The sequence below is a fragment of the Zingiber officinale genome, chromosome 1B (genome assembly GCF_018446385.1).
Source record: "Zingiber officinale cultivar Zhangliang chromosome 1B, Zo_v1.1, whole genome shotgun sequence".
In the NCBI taxonomy this organism is placed as follows: domain Eukaryota; kingdom Viridiplantae; phylum Streptophyta; class Magnoliopsida; order Zingiberales; family Zingiberaceae; genus Zingiber; species Zingiber officinale.
Window position 1 is genome coordinate 29399791 of NC_055986.1, and position 21559 is coordinate 29421349.

Here is a 21559-nt window from a genome sequence, read left to right on the forward strand (position 1 = left end):
GTTCGATCACTAAAAGGAGCAGCAGTGTTCTCTAAGATAGACCTCGGATCAAGTTATCATCAGTGAAAGTTAAAGAAGGGATATATCCAAGACAACATTCAGGACTAGATACGGACATTACGAGTTCGTAGTCATGCCCTTTGGTGTGACAAATGCTCCAACTACTTTCATGGACCTCATGAGAGTATTCAGAGAATACTTAGATAAGTTCGTTATCGTTATTCATCGATGACATCTTTATCTATTCGTGAACTCGGGAAGAACATGCAGCACCTAAAATAGTATTACCCTTGGTAACTAGTTGTATGCCAAGTTCACAAAATGTGAATTTTAGTTGGATCGGTGTCCTGGGTCACATCATCTCAAAGGATGGCATCATGGTAGACCCTAGTAAGATAGAACTGGAAAAGACCCAAGAACGCCGGTGAGATCGAAGCTCGGGATTAAAGTTATTCAGAAAATTCGTGAGAGGACTTCTCGTGATAGCCTCCCCACCTCTTACCAAAGAAAAGAAAATTTTAGTGGATAGAGGATCTGACAACTTTAGCGAGCTAAAGAGGAGATTGACCGGTGCACCTATTCGACTCTACAGAGAACACGGATAGCTTTGATATATATAGTGATGCCTCTAAGTTGGGACTAGGAGCTTGATGCAAGATGGCAAGGTAATCGCCTATGCCTCCAGAAAAATTCTACCCTACTCATGACCTTGAGCTTGCAGCAGTGGTGTTCGCTCTCAAAATTTGGAGACATTACTTGTATGGAGCTCAGTGCAGAGTGTATACAGATCATCAGAGTTTAAAGTACTTCTTCACTCAGAAGGATCTGAATATGCGACAGCGCGGATGACTAGAGCTGGTCAAAGACTACGATATAGACATCCTCTACCACCCAGGGAAAGCCAATAGGGTAGCAGATGCACTTAGCAGAAAGTCCAGTGCTACCTTATTACCGTTCCCTACAGAAAGAGATCACAGATTTCAGTCTCGAACTCATAGTTGGACAGCTCTCTACTATGACATTAGAGTCTACCTTGCTTGTGACATACAGACAGCTCAGGAACAAGATCCTGAAATTCAGAAAATCAAGTAAGGGATAGCAGAATCAGAAGGTGGAGAGTTCAGAATATCAGATAGCGGGGTATTATACTTTGGTGACAGATTATGCGTTCCAGATCAGGAGGAACTACGAAGAAAGATTTTAGATGAGGCTCACAAGACTCCCTATGTGATGCATCCTGGCTCCACCAAAATGTACCAGGACTTGAAGAAACGTTTTTGGTGGCCTGGGATGAAGAGAGACATCGCTCGATATGTCAGGAGGAGTTCTGCAGCCCATTCAGATCCCAGAATGGAAGTGGGAAGACATTTCTATGGATTTCATAGTGGGATTACCCAGAACCACGAATGGTTTTGATACCATCTGGGTAATAGTCGACAGGTTGACTAAATCAGCCCACTTCTTAGCTATCAGGATATCCTACTCCATGGAACAGTTAGCTCAGTTGTATCTCAAGGAGATTGTCAGACTACATGGAGTCCCACGAACCATTATTTCAGACAGATAGGAGTGTGTACAGTCAGCATTGGGCACGAAGTTAAAGTTCAGCACAGCCTTCCATCCTCAGACAGATGGACAGACGGAGTGAGTAAATCAGGTACTCGAAGATATGCTCCGAGTATGTGCCCTAGATTTCAAAGGAAGTTGGTGCAAATATCTGAGTTTAGCAGAATTTACATACAACAACAGCTATCAGGCCACGATCGGTATGACACCTTACGAGGCTCTCTATGGGCGGAGGTGTAGATCTCCAATCTGTTGGTATGAGAGTGGTGAACAGAAAGAACTAGAGCTTCAGACAAATCTAGTAGCAGATACAGAGCCGCCAGAAAAGCTATGCTGATACACGGCACAGACCCTTAGAGTTTTCAGTTGGGGATTCAGTGTTCCTCAGAGTAGCTCCCATGAAGGGAGTAATGCGTTTTGGGAAGAAGGGCAAACTAAGTCCCAGATATGTGGGACCATACCTTATCAGCAGGAGAGTTGGCAAGATGGCATATGAGCTAGAGCTACCCTAGGAAATGTCAGCTATTCATAATGTATTTCATGTCGCTATGCTGAAGAAGCATATCCCAGATGCCACCCAGGTGATTGAGCCCCAGCTGGTACAAGTCCGCGAAGACCTCAGCTATGACAGTCGGCCTACTCAGATAGTAGATCGAGCAGTTAAGAAATTGCGGAACAAGGAGATACCATTAGTAAAAGTCACTTCGCAAAATCACACAGCAGAAGAGGCAACTTGGGAGACAGAAACCAGTATGAGACAGAAGTACCCAGAGTTATTCTAAGTTCGAGGATGAACTTTTTATAAGGTATGGGGGATTATAACGCCCGAAAATTCTCAAAATCATTTTAGAAATATTCTATGATTTTTCTGGAAATTTAGAATATTTTTATAGAATTTTTAGAGTAGCGGAAGTAGCAAAAATAAATAGAAACGTAAAATGGCCTAAGCGGGAATTGAACCCGAGACCTATTGGGTCCTACGACTTATAGATAGCTTTAGTAACCAAGTGAACCCAGCAGGGCCGTGCTGAAAGGAAAGGGAATCAATTAAATTTATATTATAGTTGGGCGAAATTATCCACTTAATATAAATAAGGAATTAATAAGTGAAGAGTTATTTTAACGTAACTTTTCTCCTCCTCAAACCCTCACCCACGCCACCCCCTTCTCCTCTTCTTCTCTCGGCGCCAACCACAAGAACAAACCTAGGGTTCCTTTCCTAGGGCTTCAAGGACACCTTCCGGCGACGACTCCGACACGAGGACGTTTCTCTCCGCGAGAAGAACGCGTGGACGTAAGAGAATCGTCGAGAAGATCGTCTCCACCGGAAAACTAGCGACTAGATTCGTAAGAAAACTAGCGCAAGTGGTAAGAAACCCCTCACCTGCAGTATAAGTAGCTTCCGTATGAATTTTATGCTTCAGTTTAGTAGTATGTAGATTTTCGACACCAGGGATGTGAATTAGCGCATACCAAGTGTTCGATTAAATTGTTAGCCCAGTTAAAATGCAACTTAGGCATTTTGTTAGCTTAGAGAAATGCAATAGAAGCATTTTTACAGCTTATTTAGTCTTTCTACAACTCTTATAGGACTAGATGTCCAATGGGTAGGCTCCCACAGTCGCCTCTAGGTTCAGACAACCTAGCTCTAGGTTCAGATAACCTAGAAAGAGCAAGACAAGTAATAATTAGCTATGTTTAGTATTTTACTTTCTCAGTAGCACTGTACTGGATTAGATATCCATTGGGTTGGGCTCCCATAGTCGTCCCTAGGTTCAGCTAACCTAGTAAACCCTACTAGATTCGGAATTTGCAACCCCGGGTTTAGTTAGGGATACGCGCACAATAAGTACAGTTGCTGGGCCCAAACAGCAGCATGATTATTATTTTGATCTACTTATGAATATAGTTTTCAAACATCACAAAATAGTTAAGTGAATTCAGTACAGCTTTAGCATCAGATTAGTATTAGTTTAGCTTAGCTTTAGTATCAGTTTAGCTTCCTGTTGATACAATATGATGGTTTATAATTAGCTTTATTGCCATGATCAGTTTTGCTTCTATGTGTTGTATGCCATGCCATGCTTAGCATATTCAGTATGTATTTCAAATAGCATGTTTTAAAAACATAATTTGCATCGTATGCATGTTTTGTGAGGTAGATGATTTCTTACTAAGCTCTCAAGCTTACAGATACTATTTTTCCTTATACTGCAGATAAAGGTAAAGGAAAGATGGACTAGCGAAGGCTGGAGGTCAATGCAATGATGAAGATGTGTGTGGAAGGAACCTGGAGCAAAGATCTTGGAGGAAATTAGCAAACTAAGACTTTAGTTTTCATACAATGATATTTTCTGCATTTCCAGTTATTTCAATGTTATGAATCATGAAAGACCTGTTCAGATTGTTAGTGTTCATGCTTAGAATGTCAGCTAGTGTTATTAGAATGTTTACCAGTCATCTTAGGACTAGTGTGTGTGATTGAGGCACGAAACAGTGCTGAAATCAGGCTTCTGGTACGAAATCAGAAACCCCAATCGATTGGCTGATCGATTGGAGGCTTCCCAATCGATCAGCCGATCTATTGAGAAGTTCGTACCATGAACAGTTAGCTCCTGGATCGATCAGCCGATCGATCCGGATGCCTTCTGTCGCGAACAGAAAGCCCTGGGATCGATCACTAGATCGATTGGCCAGTCTGGATCGATCAGCCGATCGATCCAGAATATTGCCACGAGCACAGTAGCGTGCTGAATTTGTAACGACCACCCTACTTACTACTACTACTACTCTCTAAGAGTGACCGTTACTTATCTACTGACTCTACTTAACCGGTATAATTAAAAACCACGAGGAATCCCTACCGAAAAATTTCGGCAGAGTCTCCCCTGTACCGGTGACCAAATCAAAAATACAAACATACTATACTCAGCCACAGGCGGCTGGAACATATATTTTCACAACCACGCAGTATAATATCACAAATAAAAGGAGGAAACTACTCTACCGATAGTAAACAACAATACCACTCCATACAGTAGAACTCAACTACAAATGCTGAATAAACTTAATAACAATCTTAACTCATAATAACATTTAAAGGAAACTAAAGAACTCTAAACAGAAAAGTCTTGATAATTCCTTAGCAAACTTTTGATCTCCCCATAGTCCAGCCATCACACACCTCTATCACCACCACCTTGTCGCCTTCCTTGCTAAATCTTTTCCTTTCCTTTATCTGCAGTAGGAGGAAGTGCAGTCTATAAGCATAAAGCTTAGTGAGCGCTATCTACTCACAAAAACTCGATATGCATGTATATAAATAAAAACATGCTAAAAGTGAATGCTAACATGTAAAGCTACTCATGCTCATACATAGCAAAGGAATCATACTAACTAAAATACTAAACATGTATAGCTAATCATGCTCATACATAGCAAAGGAATCATACTAACTGAAATACTAAACATGTATAGCTAATCATGCTCATAAACCAATAAAGGAATCATACTAGCTGAAATACTAAACATGTATAGCTAATCATGTTCATACATAGCAAAGGAATCATACTAACTGAAATACTAAACATGTATAGCTAATCATGCTCATAAACCAATAAAACTATAACTGCATGCTGAAAGCAAATAAAGCTAAACATGCTGAATAATCTAACAACAAGAAACAAATAAAACTACTACTGCATGCTTCAAATAACAAGAAACTAAACTTTCTAATTCTAAACATATTTGAAGCTTGTTTCATTTGTTTCAAAACTTATACTTTAATACTTCAAAATAGTAATCAACTTCTTCTTGGGCCCGGGATTGTACCACTTTGCGCGTATTCTTAATAAGAATCGAGGTAGCTAATCCCGAAACTACTAAGATACTTCTAGGCCTTGTGCCTAGGGGCAACTTGGAGCCCATCCCTTGGACCTTGTGTCCGGTACATGCCCTTTAAAAGTAAAATACTTATAATCTTAATTACTTCTTCTTTAAATGCCTTGGCATTTTAATAGACACCTTGTGTGCAAAAATCCCTAAAGTCTGGACTTTGGAATTTACTTAAGGCCTTGGCCTTTCTCTTTCTTTTCTTTTTCTTTCTTTTACTTGTTAATACTTCTAAAGTATTTAATAGGATTCTTATTTTTCCACTAGAATACATGGTTGTTCATGCTTATTAAAATAGCAAATGAAAACAACTTTGAGCTTACTAATCATGCTATAAAATAGAGCAAAAGAAAGCAACTTTGAACTTACTAATCATGCTATAAAATAGAGCAAAAGAAAGCAACTTGGACTTTCTAAACATGCTGTAAAATAGAGCAAAAGAAAGCTAACTTGGACTTACTAAACATGATGTAAGATAGAGCAAAAGAAAGCTAACTTAGACTTACTAAACATGCTGTAAAATAGGGCAAAAGAATGCAACTTTGAGCTTTCTGTACATGCTGTAAAATAGGGCAAAAGAAAGCAACTTTGGACTTTCTGTACATGCTGTAAAATAGGGCAAAAGAAAGCAACTTTGGACTTTCTAAACATGCTGTGATGAGAGCAAAAGATAGCTAATTTGATCTTTCTAAACATGCTGTGATAAGAGCAAAAGAAAGTAACTTTAAGCTTTCTAAACATGCTGTGATAAAAGCCAAAAGAAAGCTAATCTAACCAAGATTACCTAACTTGAAACGCTAAAGATCAAGGGCTGTTTATGCCCATCTGCATGGCCCAAAAAGAAAACAACTTGCTGGAATTTATGAGCAGTAGGTAGATGCATAAGGAGACAACACTGAAATGCTACAGAACTGAAAACGGAAGCAGAAATTGCTACTGAAATGCTGGAAATTCAGTAAGCACAGAACCTAGAGAAGGAAAACAATCCTACATGCTTAACTTAAATCATTCATCTTCTTCCTATAAGACTCACGGTAGAAAACTAAAGAACCCAAAAAAAAACCTTTACAACGTGCTTTGAATTAAAAATGAACAAAGAACACAATTTCTTGAGCTTAACATGCTATGCTCATGCAAAGGAAAGGGCAACTTGCTGTGCAGCCCAAATACTAAGTCTAGGGTTCATGCTAGGCCTCGGAAGCAAGGAAAAATCAAAACGGAAAACCCGAAACAACTCCTACTGCAGGTGAGAAGCAACTCACCGAGCGATCTTGGACTTACAACCGGAAAGGAGAAGTCTAGGGTTCCGGATAGGTAAAGATTCCCGTGATCCCTTGCGGCAACACCTTCTCCTCGATGAAGGGGACTCGCGATTGTGAAGATCTCACCGGGAAAAACCCTCGCCGACCGCCGGAGACGAAGCTAAAGCTTCGTATTTCCTTCGCTCGGCAGAAGCGGCGCCGTCGCACGCAAGGAGAAGAGGAAAAGAATTTTGAGAGAAAATTTTAGGTTTTCGAAATAAGATTTAAATCTTATACCTTAGGTTATTTTCATTTCTAACTTTACCTTATATACTTGTCGCTGCATATCTGATCAGCAAAGGCCGCTGGCGCAGTTGGTCCGTTGAGTTTTGCTCGAAGCCACAGGTCTGGGCTTCGATTCTCAACCGCGCCCCTTTTATTTCCAATTTATTTTACTGTTCCTAACTACTAGCTAAATATATATCGCTGCATATATGATTAACAAAAATCGTGTAGCTCAGCTGGTTGGGCCGGTTTTGCTTGGGTCAGTTCGACCCGAGATCGTGGGTTCGAATCTCACCTTCAACATTTTCTTTTAAAACTTCTTTCTTTTTGTAACCCTACTAAACGACCTCCAAAAACTACGTAAAAATACTCTAAAAATTCCTAAAAATCACTAGAATATTTTAAAAGTATTTCCAAATATTTTTATGGACTTTTAGAACTTGAAATAGGGAAAATTAGGTCGTTACAGAATTGATCACGGGATCGATCCAACCTAAGTTCCGCATACAGTAGCCACCTGGATCGATCAATGGATCGATCAAGCCATTCCAATCGATCCACCGATCGATTGGGAGGCCTGATAGCAGCTGCAAACCCCTTAGTTCAGTTCCTTGACCATCGGGGGATGTAATATATGTCATGAATAGTTTAGATTACACCCCTTAGCGCATATAGAATCAAGAAATGGAAATAGTTTAGCAAAGTTTTATTTAGTACAGCTTCCGCATCTAGCTTTGTAACAACCCACCCTTCTTACTACTACTCTCTAAGGGCGACCGTTACCTAACTCCTACTCTACTTACTAGTGTCACTTATGCTATTATTAGCGACACTTAGATTTATCACGGTTCAGAGAAATTCCTACCGAAAAATTTCGGCAGAATCTCCCCTGTACCGGTGACCGAATCTATAATACACAAGATATATATACACAGCCACATGCGGCTGGATCACAATTTATTCACAACCACGCAGTAATAAATCATATCATAATCAAAAACTAATCTAGCAACATGAACTAAACTCAATCTCCCAGAATGAAGCATAATAAGCTACAATGCACATCAAACTCAATCATAACTCATAATTTCATAACAGAAATAAGGAAAATGAACTAGACATAAACTCTAAATAAATAAGTCTTGCTAGTCCCCTCTGGACCTCTCCATAGTTCAGTCACCACACACATCCATCATCACCACCACCCTGTCGCCTCCCTTCATATCTTAGCTTTTCCTTTATCGGCGGTAGGAGGAAAAAGAAAAGTATCTATAAGAGAAAACGCTTAGTAAGTACTAATCTATCTCACAAAAGTCGAAATGCATAAATGTAATGCAATAATACTGAAACTGAAATGCTAAAGCAAAGCTGCATGTACTCATGGTATACTGAAATAAAACTGAATACTAAACATGCTCACTACTGACAGGAAAGTAATGAAACAACTACTGTAAGCTTAGAATTAAATAACTAAACTTTTATTGATTCTAAGCATAAAACTTGTTTCATTTTCTTATATCCTTATACTAGAAAAATAAATCTTTTAATTTCTCTTTCACTTTCTTCTTCTTGTTCTTCTTACTTTTCTTATACTAGAAATTAATCTTTAATTTCTCTTTCACTTTCTTCTTCTTGTTCTTCTTTTCTTTTTCTTTTCTTTTCTTTTCTTTGGGCCCAGGCTTAGTACCAGCTTAATCTTATGCGCGCTCCCTAATAGAGACTGCTGTAGTCCCACAGGGTAAAGACCTCGGTCTTACCAGGGCCGAGACCTCGGAAACGGTCACATGGATTTGTTTAACGACAACCTCGGAAGTCGGGTACTAGCCTCTTACTTTAGTTTACTTGTTATCTCTTTTTAACTAGACCTTGGTCTCTTTCTTTTTACTTAGTTTCCTCATAATCCTTTATTAGAGTTTATTGGAATCCTTTAGATATACCTAACAAGTGTAGGATTACAATTAACTAAGCATGCTATATAAAAACAATACAAGAGAAGCAAATCTAAACTCTCTCTAAGCATGTTATCAAACAAGGCAAAAGAAAGGTAAAATCTGAACTTCTAACATGCTGTAAATAAAGGAAATGAAAGTACATCTGAACTTACTAATCATGCTATAGAATAGAGTAAAAGAAAGCAACTTTAAGCTTACTAATCATGCTATAAAATAAAGGCAAAAGAATGCAACTTTGAGCTTTCTATACATGCTGTAAAATAGGGCAAAAGAGGCAAAATAAACTAACTCTGAACTATTATAACTAGGTTATTCTTGCCCTTAAAACAGTAACAAATAATCTATCCAAACTTACTAGTACACTAAGTTGTGCATGCTCATTTAGTGGCAAGGAAAACTAACCGTGCAGGGCTGTTCACGTTCATGGAGGTAGCAAACAAAACCCAGAACTACCTACTATTAACCAAGGGTTGTTTATGCCCATTTGCTTGGCCAAAACAAGAAAATGAACTTGTTGGAATTTATGGCAGCAGGTAGACCTACCCGGATGCAACATTTAAGAGCTAAAGGCATGCTTAAAACACAACCACAGGCTGGAATTAGGGCTGTTCGGCTTAACAATGAATTCGAAACAGAAATTCTAGGCAGGAAATGCTCTAATCTACATGGTATAAAGAGCTAATAACATAGGCAGAACTTGCTATTACTTAACTGCATAAGGATATTAATAGCATAAGCAAGAAATGCTACAATCTACCCGGTATAAGGGAACTAACAGCACAAGACAGCTACATATCAAACTCGATACAGCCAATCTTAACAGAATTGAGCATATGATTCAATACAATAGCAAAATCGAGAATGACATCTCAACAAAGCAAGGAAGAAACCCTAGCATATTCTTCTACTCGGCACAACAAGATCTGGAAGCAAGGAAACGAAATCCGAAAATCCGGAGCAACTCCTACCGCAGGTGAGTAGTACTTACCCCTTGTTCTTGCACTTACAACCGGAAAGGAGGCAACAAGGGCTTCGGGAGAAGCTTGAAATCTCGGCTCTTCTTCACGTTTCCGAGCCCCCCTCGTCGAGGTGATCACACACGGTGAAGATGGCTTCGTTTCGCCCGAGCAGAGATGAATCGCGCGGCGTGAGGAGAAGAGAAGGAGTTAGGGTTCGGGTAATTCAATTCCCAAACGCTATTAACCCATGTTATAATACCTAGGTTTTCTTGTAAAACCCCGGCTTTATTATTAACTACTCCTTAAATATGTTTCTCTTCCTATTAGGTTAGCAAAACGAGCGTAGCTCGGCTGGTCGAATGCGTCCGGTTAGGTTGGTCCGACCCGAGGTCGTGGGTTCGAGTCCCATCTTTAATGTTTTTTGTCAAAACTTCTTTCTTTTTGTAAACCTACTAAACGAACTCCAAAAATTACATAAAAATATTCTAAAAATTCCTAAAAATCTCTAGAATATTTTAAAAGTATTTCCAAATATTTTTATGGACTTTTAGAACTTGAAATAGGGAAAATTGGGTCGTTACAATTCCTCATACCTTATAAAAAGTTCGTCCTCGAACTTAGAATAGCTATGAATATTTCTGTCTCATACTGTCCTCACGCTCCCAAGTGACTTCCTCGTGCTTCTGGTTCTGCCAGATGACCTTCACTAGTGGTACTTCTTTATTTCTTAGTCTCTTGACTGCTCTATCCACTATCTGTGTAGGTCTGCTCTCATAACTAAGATCCTCTTGGATCTGCATTGACTGAGGCTGAATCACTTGGCTCGGGTTGTGGAGACACTTCTTTAGCATGGAGACATGAAATACATTGTGTATTGCTGACATGTCTTGTGGTAAGTCCAGCTTGTAAGCTACCTTCCCAATCCTCTCTATGATCAGGTAAGGTCCTACATAGCGGGGACTTAATTTGCCCTTCTTGCCAAATCTCATCACTCCCTTCATAGGAGCGACCTTGAGAAACACTGAATTCCCTACTTGGAATTCCAATGGCCTACGGCGTGTGTCAGCGTAACTCTTCTGTCTACTCTGGGCAGTCTCAATCCTCTGTCTGATCTTCACTTTGCCTTCTCTATATGTCCTCAAGCAAGGTAGGCTCTAAGGTCAATGCGGAGAGCTGTCCGTAAATAATTCCAAGTCCAAAATTTGACAACTCCTTCTGCAGTGGCAAGGCTAATGATGACAGAGACATCAGGGATGCACTGGACTTTCTGCTTAGTGCATCTGCCACTTTGTTAGCTTTGCCTGGGTGGTAGAGGTTCTCACGGTCGTAATCTTTGACCAACTCCAGCCACCTTCGCTGTCTCATGTTTAACTCTTTCTGGGTGAAGAAATACTTTAAACTCTGATGGTCTGTGAAGACTCTACACTGAACTCCATACAAATGATATCGCCAGAGTTTCAGTGCAAAGACCACAGCTGCCAGCTCAAGGTCGTGAGTGGAATAGTTCTTCTCGTAGTCTTTGGGTTGTCTGGAAGCATAAGCTATAACTTTTCCTTCTTGCATGAGTACAGCTCCTAAGCCCATCTTGGAAGCATCACTGTAGATGTCGAAACTCTTGTCACTCTGTGGGACTGTCAGAATGGGAGCACTGATCAATCTCTGCTCACATTTATCTGACCATTCGAATCTCTTGTTCTTTCTGGTGAGGGCTGTTAGCGGAGAAGCTATCTTGGAAAAATCCTCCACGAACTTCCTGTAGTACCCAATTAAACCAAGGGAGCTTATGATCTCTCTGACGTTCTTGGGTCTACTCCAGTTGTTGACCGCTTCCACTTTGACTGTATCCACTTGAATACCTTCTTTAGAAATAATGTAACCTAAAAACGCCACCTGATTTAACCAGAACTCGCACTTTGAGAATTTAGCATAAAACTGCTTTTGCTGAAGAGTCTGCAGTACTATCCTCAAGTGCGTGTCATGCTCCTCTGGGGTTCTTGAATAGACCAGAATGTCGTCGATGAATACGATGACAAATTTGTCAAGATATTCTCTGAATACCCTGTTCATCAAGTCCATGAAGACCGTTGGTGCATTAGTCACACCAAAAACATGACTACGAACTCATAGTGTCCGTATTTGGTCCTGAAAGCTATTCTGGGTATATCACTTTCTTTCACCTTTAACTGATGGTACCCAGAGCGCAGGTCTATCTTAGAGAACACTGTTGCCCTTTTTAACTGATCATATAAATCATCTATTCTGGGATGAGGGTACTTGTCCCTAACTGCTACTTTGCTCAGCGCTCTAAAATCTATGCACATTAGCATGGATTCGTCTTTCTTCTTGACGAACAACTCTGGAGCTTCTCGGGGTGAATGACTGGGGTGGATGAAACCCTTGTCAAGTAGCTCCTGAAATTGTTCTTGTAACTCTTTCAGCTCCGCTAGAAACATGCGATACGGAGCTTTTGAAATCGAACTGGTTCCAGGAACCAATTCAATCTCAAATTCCACTTCTCTGTTGGGGGGGGAAGTCCAGGTAGCTCTTCTGGAAATACTTCTGGACACTCGCATACTACCCGAACATCCTCCTGCTTGCGTCCTTTCTGCTCTTCTGCCTTTACTATGTATGCAAGAAAACCTGCACACCCTTTAGCTAATATCTGGTGAGCTGCTAGAGATGAGAGAAGTTTCTAGGTCTTCTTTCTTGGCACTCCTGTGAACTCAAAAGTTGGTTCATCTTCTGGACTAAAAATCACTTTCCTTCTGCGGCAATCCACTGACGCACTGTACTTGCTGAGGAAATCCATACCAAAAATGATATCGAAATCCTGCATGGCGAGAACTATCAGATTTACATATAGTTCTTAGTCTGCAATTCTGACCAGTACAGCTCGGAGCCACTGATTGGATTCCATGACTTCCCCAGAAGGTAGGGTTGTCAGAAACTTGGAGTTCATACTTTCTGTAGGCACCTGTAATCTGCTAGCAAAGGGTACTGATACGAAAGAATGGGTTGCCCAAGTATCAAATAGTACAGTAGCTAAATGCTGAAAAATAACTACTTGACCTGTTACAACCGTGGGGGCACTAGCAGCTTCTTCTTTGGTGAGGGAGAATACTCTGGCACCATCCAAGGCTGGAACTGGTGGAGCTTCTAACCTTCCTTGACTGATATAGGGTCCCTCCAATGCTGCTTCCATGTGGTGCAACTGTGCAGGCTGGCCTCCATATTGCAATGGCTGTGGTTGAGGTGCTTTGATTTTGTTAGGACACTCTTTAGCCATATGTCCTTCCTGCCCACAGGAGTAACATCCAGTCTTACCCAAAAGGCAGGCTCCTGGATGCATTCTCCCACATTTGGGACAGGGAGGAAACTTGGTCTGCTTGGTTGCTGGTCCTCCCTTCTGGCTACCTCCTGTGTTCCACTGCTTCCTTTTACCTTTGCCTTTCCAATTCTGTTTACTTGACTGTGATTTCTGGCTTCCTGCTGTCTTGTCCTCTATCTTCACTGGCTTATGTTGCGCTCGTTGTGCCTTGATGTTGTTCAGGTAGTGTTCAGCAATTAATGCTCTACTGATCAACTCTTCACTAGTATGGGGCTGATGAGCTCCACTGCTCACATTCAGTGCTATCTGGGTCTCAGCATTCTGAGCATCAGCCTGACTCGCTCCTTCTCTGTACTTACTAGCTCTGGGCAAAGACGAGCTAGTCTGTTGAACTTCTTAGCTGCTTCCTCCACTGACAGGTCACCTTGCTTAAACTCTATAAACTCCTCGTAGTGCTTGTTGGTGATCTGCAGGTGGAAGAACTCTTCATAAAATTCTGACTGAAAATCAGCCCAGCTCATCTGATCAGCCGCTCTCTTGGTCTTTATCCTCTCCCACCACATGCGAGCATCTCCGGACAAGCAGAAAGAGGCGCACTTGACCTTCTCGACTTCTGGCCAATCCAGAAGCTCCATAGTGCTCTCAGGTTTTAAACCAAGCTGGGCATCCCGAGGCTCGATCGTGCTCGAGAAGCTCTGGTTTCACTTTAGTATAAGGTAAGCTCGGTCTCGGGTCTTTGGCGGTTCCACTGAGTAGGCTGGTGGAGTCGATTACCACTGGGGTCTCTGCAGTGACAACTGGAGGAGGGGGAGGAACTGCTTGCTGGTTTGCCATCAGATTGGCAATCACTTGCTGCTGCTCTGCTACTTGCCTCTGGAGCTGAGCAACCACTTCAGAAAGGTTGGGCTCAGTTGCTCTAGGCACTTCGTTCCCTTGAGCTGGTTCCTCAGTGTGAGTAGCACGGGGACGTCCTCTTCTTGCCATCTATTTATTCAAGGTAAAAGCTTGATATCTTACTTTAACCCTTCTAATCATACTTAAAGATGAATAAAGAAAAGGGAAATTAAATCTTTTATCTTACTTAAGCACTCAAACAAATAAGTACTCTATACTGCAGTTAATAATAAGAAAAGCAGAAATAAGAAAGGATTTAAATACTTTCTTACTTGGAGACGGCAAGGATGATGCTGATGTGTGTGATGCTGAAGAATGGGACACTGCTCTGATACCAACTGTAACAACCCACCCTTCTTACTACTACTCTCTAAGGGCGACCGTTACCTAACTCCTACTCTACTTACTAGTGTCACTTATGCTATTATTAGCGACACTTAGATTTATCACGGTTCAGAGAAATTCCTACCGAAAAATTTCGGCAGAATCTCCCCTGTACCGGTGACCGAATCTATAATACACAAGATATATATACACAGCCACATGTGGCTGGATCACAATTTATTCACAACCACGCAGTAATAAATCATATCATAATCAAAAACTAATCTAGCAACATGAACTAAACTCAATCTCCCAGAATGAAGCATAATAAGCTACAATGCACATCAAACTCAATCATAACTCATAATTTCATAACAGAAATAAGGAAAATGAACTAGACATAAACTCTAAATAAATAAGTCTTGCTAGTCCCCTCTGGACCTCTCCATAGTTCAGTCACCACACACATCCATCATCACCACCACCCTGTCGCCTCCCTTCATATCTTAGCTTTTCCTTTATCTGCGGTAGGAGGAAAAAAAAGAAAAGTATCTATAAGAGAAAACGCTTAGTAAGTACTAATCTATCTCACAAAAGTCGAAATGCATAAATGTAATGCAATAATACTGAAACTGAAATGCTAAAGCAAAGCTGCATGTACTCATGTATACAGAAATAAAACTGAATACTAAACATGCTCACTACTGACAGGAAAGTAATGAAACAACTACTGTAAGCTTAGAATTAAAGAACTAAACTTTTATTGATTCTAAGCATAAAACTTGTTTCATTTTCTTATATCCTTATACTAGAAAAATAAATCTTTTAATTTCTCTTTCACTTTCTTCTTCTTGTTCTTCTTACTTTTCTTATACTAGAAATTAATCTTTAATTTCTCTTTCACTTTCTTCTTCTTGTTCTTCTTTTCTTTTTTCTTTTCTTTTCTTTTCTTTGGGCCCAGGCTTAGTACCAGCTTAATCTTATGCGCGCTCCCTAATAGAGACTGCTGTAGTCCCACAGGGTAAAGACCTCGGTCTTACCAGGGCCGAGACCTCGGAAACGGTCACCTGGATTTGTTTAACGACAACCTCGGAAGTCGGGTACTAGCCTCTTACTTTAGTTTACTTGTTATCTCTTTTTAACTAGACCTTGGTCTCTTTCTTTTTACTTAGTTTCCTCATAATCCTTTATTAGAGTTTATTGGAATCCTTTAGATATACCTAACAAGTGTAGGATTACAATTAACTAAGCATGCTATATAAAAACAATACAAGAGAAGCAAATCTAAACTCTCTCTAAGCATGTTATCAAACAAGGCAAAAGAAAGGTAAAATCTGAACTTCTAACATGCTGTAAATAAAGGAAATGAAAGTACATCTGAACTTACTAATCATGCTATAGAATAGAGCAAAAGAAAGCAACTTTAAGCTTACTAATCATGCTATAAAATAAAGGCAAAAGAATGCAACTTTGAGCTTTCTATACATGCTGTAAAATAGGGCAAAAGAGGCAAAATAAACTAACTCTGAACTGTTATAACTAGGTTATTCTTGCCCTTAAAACAGTAACAAATAATCTATCCAAACTTACTAGTACACTAAGTTGTGCATGCTCATTTAGTGGCAAGGAAAACTAACCGTGCAGGGCTGTTCACGTTCATGGAGGTAGCAAACAAAACCCAGAACTACCTACTATTAATCAAGGGTTGTTTATGCCCATTTGCTCGGCCAAAACAAGAAAATGAACTTGCTGGAATTTATGGCAGCAGGTAGACCTACCCGGATGCAACATTTAAGAGCTAAAGGCATGCTTAAAACACAACCACAGGCTGGAATTAGGGCTATTCGGCTGAAATGCTCTAATCTACATGGTATAAAGAGCTAATAACATAGGCAGAACTTGCTATTACTTAACTGCATAAGGATATTAATAGCATAAGCAAGAAATGCTACAATCTACCCGGTATAAGGGAACTAACAGCACAAGACAGCTACATATCAAACTCGATACAGCCAATCTTAACAGAATTGAGCATATGATTCAATACAATAGCAAAATCGAGAATGACATCTCAACAAAGCAAGGAAGAAACCCTAGCATATTCTTCTACTCGGCACAACAAGATCTGGAAGCAAGGAAACGAAATCCGAAAATCCGGAGCAACTCCTACCGCAGGTGAGTAGTACTTACCCCTTGTTCTTGCACTTACAACCGGAAAGGAGGCAACAAGGGCTTCGGGAGAAGCTTGAAATCTCGGCTCTTCTTCACGTTTCCGAGCCCCCCTCGTCGAGGTGATCACACACGGTGAAGACCGGCCGGAAAGGGCCTTTCGCCGGCGCCGGAGACAAAGCCCTAATACGGCTTCGTTTCGCCCGAGCAGAGATGAATCGCGCGGCGTGAGGAGAAGAGAAGGAGTTAGGGTTCGGGTAATTCAATTCCCAAACGCTATTAACCCATGTTATAATACCTAGGTTTTCTTGTAAAACCCCGGCTTTATTATTAACTACTCCTTAAATATGTTTCTCTTCCTATTAGGTTAGCAAAACGACCGTAGCTCGGCTGGTCGGATGCATCCGGTTAGGTTGGTCCGACCCGAGGTCGTGGGTTCGAGTCCCATCTTTAACGTTTTTTGTCAAAACTTCTTTCTTTTTGTAAACCTACTAAACGAACTCCAAAAATTACATAAAAATACTCTAAAAATTCCTAAAAATCTCTAGAATATTTTAAAAGTATTTCCAAATATTTTTATGGACTTTTAGAACTTGAAATAGGGAAAATTGGGTCGTTACAAGCTTAGTGATGGTCATGGATATAGCTTAGCACAACATAATGTGATGGTCCTTACAGCTTAGTTAGTAGAGGGCGGGTCGTTACAAAAAAACATCATACATTTTGAAGATCCCTGACAAATTGCAAGTTAAATTTGTTCCTAACAATTTTTAAATTAATTATTTTAGTTGTAAGAGTTATAATGTTTCATAAATTTAATTTTATCTCATATTTTTATTTTTGTAATGACTTAGATATTTTTAGTCCTATAGTAGTTTACACTAATTATTTGCATATATTTGGAAAGCACACCGACTATTAGGATATGTTTTGAAAGTATAGATGAAGTGTGGTGGACAACTATGCATCATGAGTGTTCTTCAAATATCATGGTTGTACGATATACTTTGTGAGAGTATTGATTGCATGAGTCAACATCATGGGTGGTTCAAATATCATGGTGGTATCCCAAGGGAAGAGAAGAGAGTTTACGGAGCCTCGCTCAGGTAAGGAAGGAGGATGCGAAGAGAGGGAAGGTTCGACGTTTGAGGGGTAATTAATTTGGCTAGCATTTGGTCTCACATTGCTCGTGCTTGGTGAGTTTCCTACTTGGACATTGTAAATTGGTTCAGGGTTGCTTCATAATAAAACATGTAGTTGTGTGATAGGAACAAAGCGAATTATTCTTTCGCCTTTTACTAAAGAATACCGTGTGCTTGTCACAAAAAACAACATACATTAATTTTTGAAAGAGCTCCTTTTACAAAGGAGACCTAACAAATTATAAGTTAATTTTTTTCCTAAAAATTTTTAAATTAATTATTTTAGTTGTACGAGCTATAATGTTTTATATATTTAATTTTATCTCATATTTTTTTTTATTTTACATTGATTACTAAGGTACAGATGGAGTGTGGTGGGCGACTGAACATCATTGAGTGTGGTTCAAATATTGTGGTTGATGATATTCTTTGAAAGAGTTTTGATTGCATGAGTCAACATCATGGGTGGTTCAAATATCGTGACTGCATGATATACTTACTGAGAGTTTCGAACTCTTGTTATATGAGTCTGTCAAATCTTTTACCATTACATTGTATCGCAAGGGAAGAGAAGAGGGTTTACGGAGCCTAGCGCTGGGGTAAGGAAGGAGGATGCGAAGAGAGTGAATGTTTGTCGTTTGAGGGGTGATTAATTTGGCTAATGTTTAGTCTCACATTGCTCGTGCTTGGTGAGCTTCCTGTAAAAGACATTATAAATTGGATCAAGGTTGCTTCATAATAAAACATGCAGCTGTTTGATAAGCACAAAGCGAATTATTCTTTCACCTTTTACTAAAGAATACCGTGTGCTTGTCACTAAAAACAATGCATATTAATTTTTGAAAGGGGTTTTTTTACAAAGGTGCCCTAACAAATTACAAGTTAAATTTATTCCTAATAATTTTTAAATTAATTATTTTAGTTGTAAGAGCTATAATGTTTCATATATTTTATTGTCTCACAATTTTAAATAATTTAGAAATTTTTAGTGCTCTATACATTGATTCTAAGGATATATTTTGATAGTACACTGACTATTAGGATATTTTTAGAAAGTAGTGTGGTGGATGACTAAGCATCATGAGTGTGGTTCAAATATCGTGGTTGTACAATATACTTTGTGAGAGTTTTGATCCAAAGGTGGTTTAAATATTATGATTGTATTATATACTCTGTGAGAGTTTTGAACTCTTGTTGCACGAGTTTGTCTCATCTTTTACCATTATACTGTATCAAAAGGTAAGAGAAGAGGGTTTACGGAGCCTAGCACATAGGAAATGAAGGAGGATGCAAAGAGAGGGAAGGTTCAGCATTTGAGGGGTGATTAATATGGCTACTGTTTAGTCCCACAATGCTTGTGCATGGTGAGCTTCCTACAGAGGACATTATAAATTAGTTCAGGGTTGCTTCATAATAAAACATGCAGCTGTGTGATAAGCACAGCGCGAATTATTCTTTCGCCCTTTACTAAAGAATACCGTGTGCTTGTCACTAAAAACAGCATATATTAATTTTTGAAAGGGCTTTTTTTTACAAAGGAGCCTTAGCGAATTACAAGTTAAATTTATTCCTAACAATTTTTAAATTAATTATTTATTTGTAAGAGCTATTATGTTTCATACATTTAATTTTCTTATAATTTAGAAATTTTTGGTCCTCATTACATTGATTATTAGGATATATTTAGATAGTACATAGACTATTAGGATATATTTAGGAAGTAGTGTGGTGGATGACTATGCATCATGAGTGTGGTTCAAATATCGTGGTTGTACAATATACTCTGTGAGAGTTTTGATTGCATGAGTCAACATCATGGTGGTTTAAATATCATGGTTGTATGTTATACTTTATGAGAGTTTTGAACTCTTGTTGCATGAATCCGTCGCATCTTTTACCATTACACTGTATCCAAAGGGAAGAGAAGAGGGTTTACAGAGTGTAGCGCACAAGAAACAAAGGAGGATGCAAAGAGAGGGAAGGTTCAGCGTTTGAGGGGTGATTAATTTGACTACTGTTTGCTCCCACATTGCTTGTGCATGGTGAGCTAACTATAGAGGACATTATAAATTTTTTCATGGTTGCATTATAATAAAACATGCAGCAGTGTGATAAGCACAAATTGAATTATTCTTTCGCCTTTTTTTTAAAGAAAATCATGTACTTTTCACTAAAAAATAGCATACATTAATTTTTGAAGAACCCTGACAAAATGCAAGCTAAATTTGTTCCTAACAATTTTTATTTTTTTATTATTATTTTACATTGATTATTACAGTACATAAGGAGAGTGGTGGACGACTCAACATCATGAGTGTGGTTCAAATATTGTGGTTGTATGATATACTTTGATAGAGTTTTGATTGCATGAGTCAGCATTATGGGTGGTTCAAATATTGTGGTTGTATGATATACTTAGTGAGAGTTTCAAACTCTTGTTATATGAGTCTGTCTATTCTTTTACCATTACATTGTATGGCAAGGGAAGAGAAGAGGGTTTACGGGGCCTTGCGCTGGGGCAAGGAAGGAGGATGCGAAGAGAGTGAATGTTCAGCATTCGAGGGGTCATTAGTTTGGCTAATGTTTAGTCCCACATTGCTCGTGCTTGGTGAGCTTCCTGCAAAAGACATTATAAATTGGATCAAGGTTGCTTCATAATAAAACATGCAGCTATGTGATAGGCACAAAGCGAATTATTCTTTCGCCTTTTACTAAAGAATACCGTGTGCTTGTCACTAAAAATAGCATATATTAATTTTTGAAAGGGATTTTTTTTACAAAGGAGCCCTAACAAATTACAAGTTAAATTTGTTCCTAACAATTTTTAAATGTATTATTTTAGTTGTAAGAGCTATAATGTTTCATATATTTTACTTCCCCCTCATAATTTTTAATAATTTAGAAATTTTTAGTCCTCTATACATTGATTATTAGGATATATTTTGATACTACACCGACTATTAGGATATATTTAGAAAGTCGTGTGGTGGATGACTAAGCATCATGAGTGTGTTTCAAATATTGTGGTTGTACAATATACTCTGTGAGAGTTTTGATTGCATGTGTCAACATCATGGTGGTTTAAATATCGTGGTTGTATGATATACTCTGTGAGAGTTTTGAACTCTTATTGCACGAGTTTGTGTCATCTTTTACCATTACACTGTATCCAAAGGTAAGAGAATAGGGTTTACAGAGCTTAGCGCATAGGAAATGAAGGAGGATGCAAAGAGAGGCAAGGTTTAGTGTTTGAGGGGTGATTAATATGAGTACTGTTTTGTCCCACATTGATTGTGCATGGTGAGCTTCCTACAGAGGACATTATAAATTAGTTCAGGGTTACATCATATTAAAACATGCAGCTGTGTGATAAGCATAGAGAGAATTATTCTTTCGCCTTTTACTAAAGAATATCGTGTGCTTGTTACTAAAAACAACATATATTAATTTTTGAAAGGTTTTTTTTTTACAAAGGAGCCTTAACAAATTACAAGTTAAATTTGTTCCTCACAATTTTTAAATTAATTATTTTAGTTTTAATATCTATTATGTTTTATACATTTATTTTTCTTATAATTTAGAAATTTTTGGTCCTCATTACTTTGATTATTAGGATATATTTAGATAGTACAGACTATTAGGATATATTTAGAAAGTAGTTTGGTGGATGACTAAGCATAATGAGTGTGGTTCAAATATCGTGGTTGTACAATATACTCTGTGAGAGTTTTGATTGCTTGAGTCAATATCATGGTGGTTTAATATCATGGATGTATGTTGTACTTTGTGAGAGTTTTGAACTCTTGTT

The 21559-nt window shown here is 39.0% G+C and overlaps 1 long non-coding RNA gene and 5 other non-coding genes across 6 annotated transcripts; 5 read left to right on the forward strand and 1 right to left on the reverse strand.

The window, feature by feature from the left end:
- Positions 1-4619: 4619 nt before the first annotated feature.
- LOC122049906 lies at positions 4620-6925 on the reverse strand. The gene is made up of 2 exons (XR_006131193.1): positions 6720-6925; positions 4620-4804 (listed from the first exon to the last, which is right to left on the reverse strand). It is a non-coding gene; the product is annotated as an uncharacterized LOC122049906 (long non-coding RNA).
- Positions 6926-17864: 10939 nt separating this feature from the next.
- Positions 17865-17982, forward strand: LOC121992931. The gene has a single exon (XR_006115029.1). It is a non-coding gene; the product is annotated as a U5 spliceosomal RNA (small nuclear RNA).
- A 518-nt stretch (positions 17983-18500) lies between these two features.
- LOC121993163 lies at positions 18501-18618 on the forward strand. The gene has a single exon (XR_006115093.1). It is a non-coding gene; the product is annotated as a U5 spliceosomal RNA (small nuclear RNA).
- A 557-nt stretch (positions 18619-19175) lies between these two features.
- On the forward strand, positions 19176-19292 carry LOC121992982. The gene has a single exon (XR_006115039.1). It is a non-coding gene; the product is annotated as a U5 spliceosomal RNA (small nuclear RNA).
- Positions 19293-20419: 1127 nt separating this feature from the next.
- LOC121992944 lies at positions 20420-20536 on the forward strand. Its single transcript, XR_006115031.1, has one exon. It is a non-coding gene; the product is annotated as a U5 spliceosomal RNA (small nuclear RNA).
- A 575-nt stretch (positions 20537-21111) lies between these two features.
- LOC121993155 lies at positions 21112-21228 on the forward strand. Its single transcript, XR_006115092.1, has one exon. It is a non-coding gene; the product is annotated as a U5 spliceosomal RNA (small nuclear RNA).
- The last annotated feature ends 331 nt before the right edge of the window (positions 21229-21559 follow it).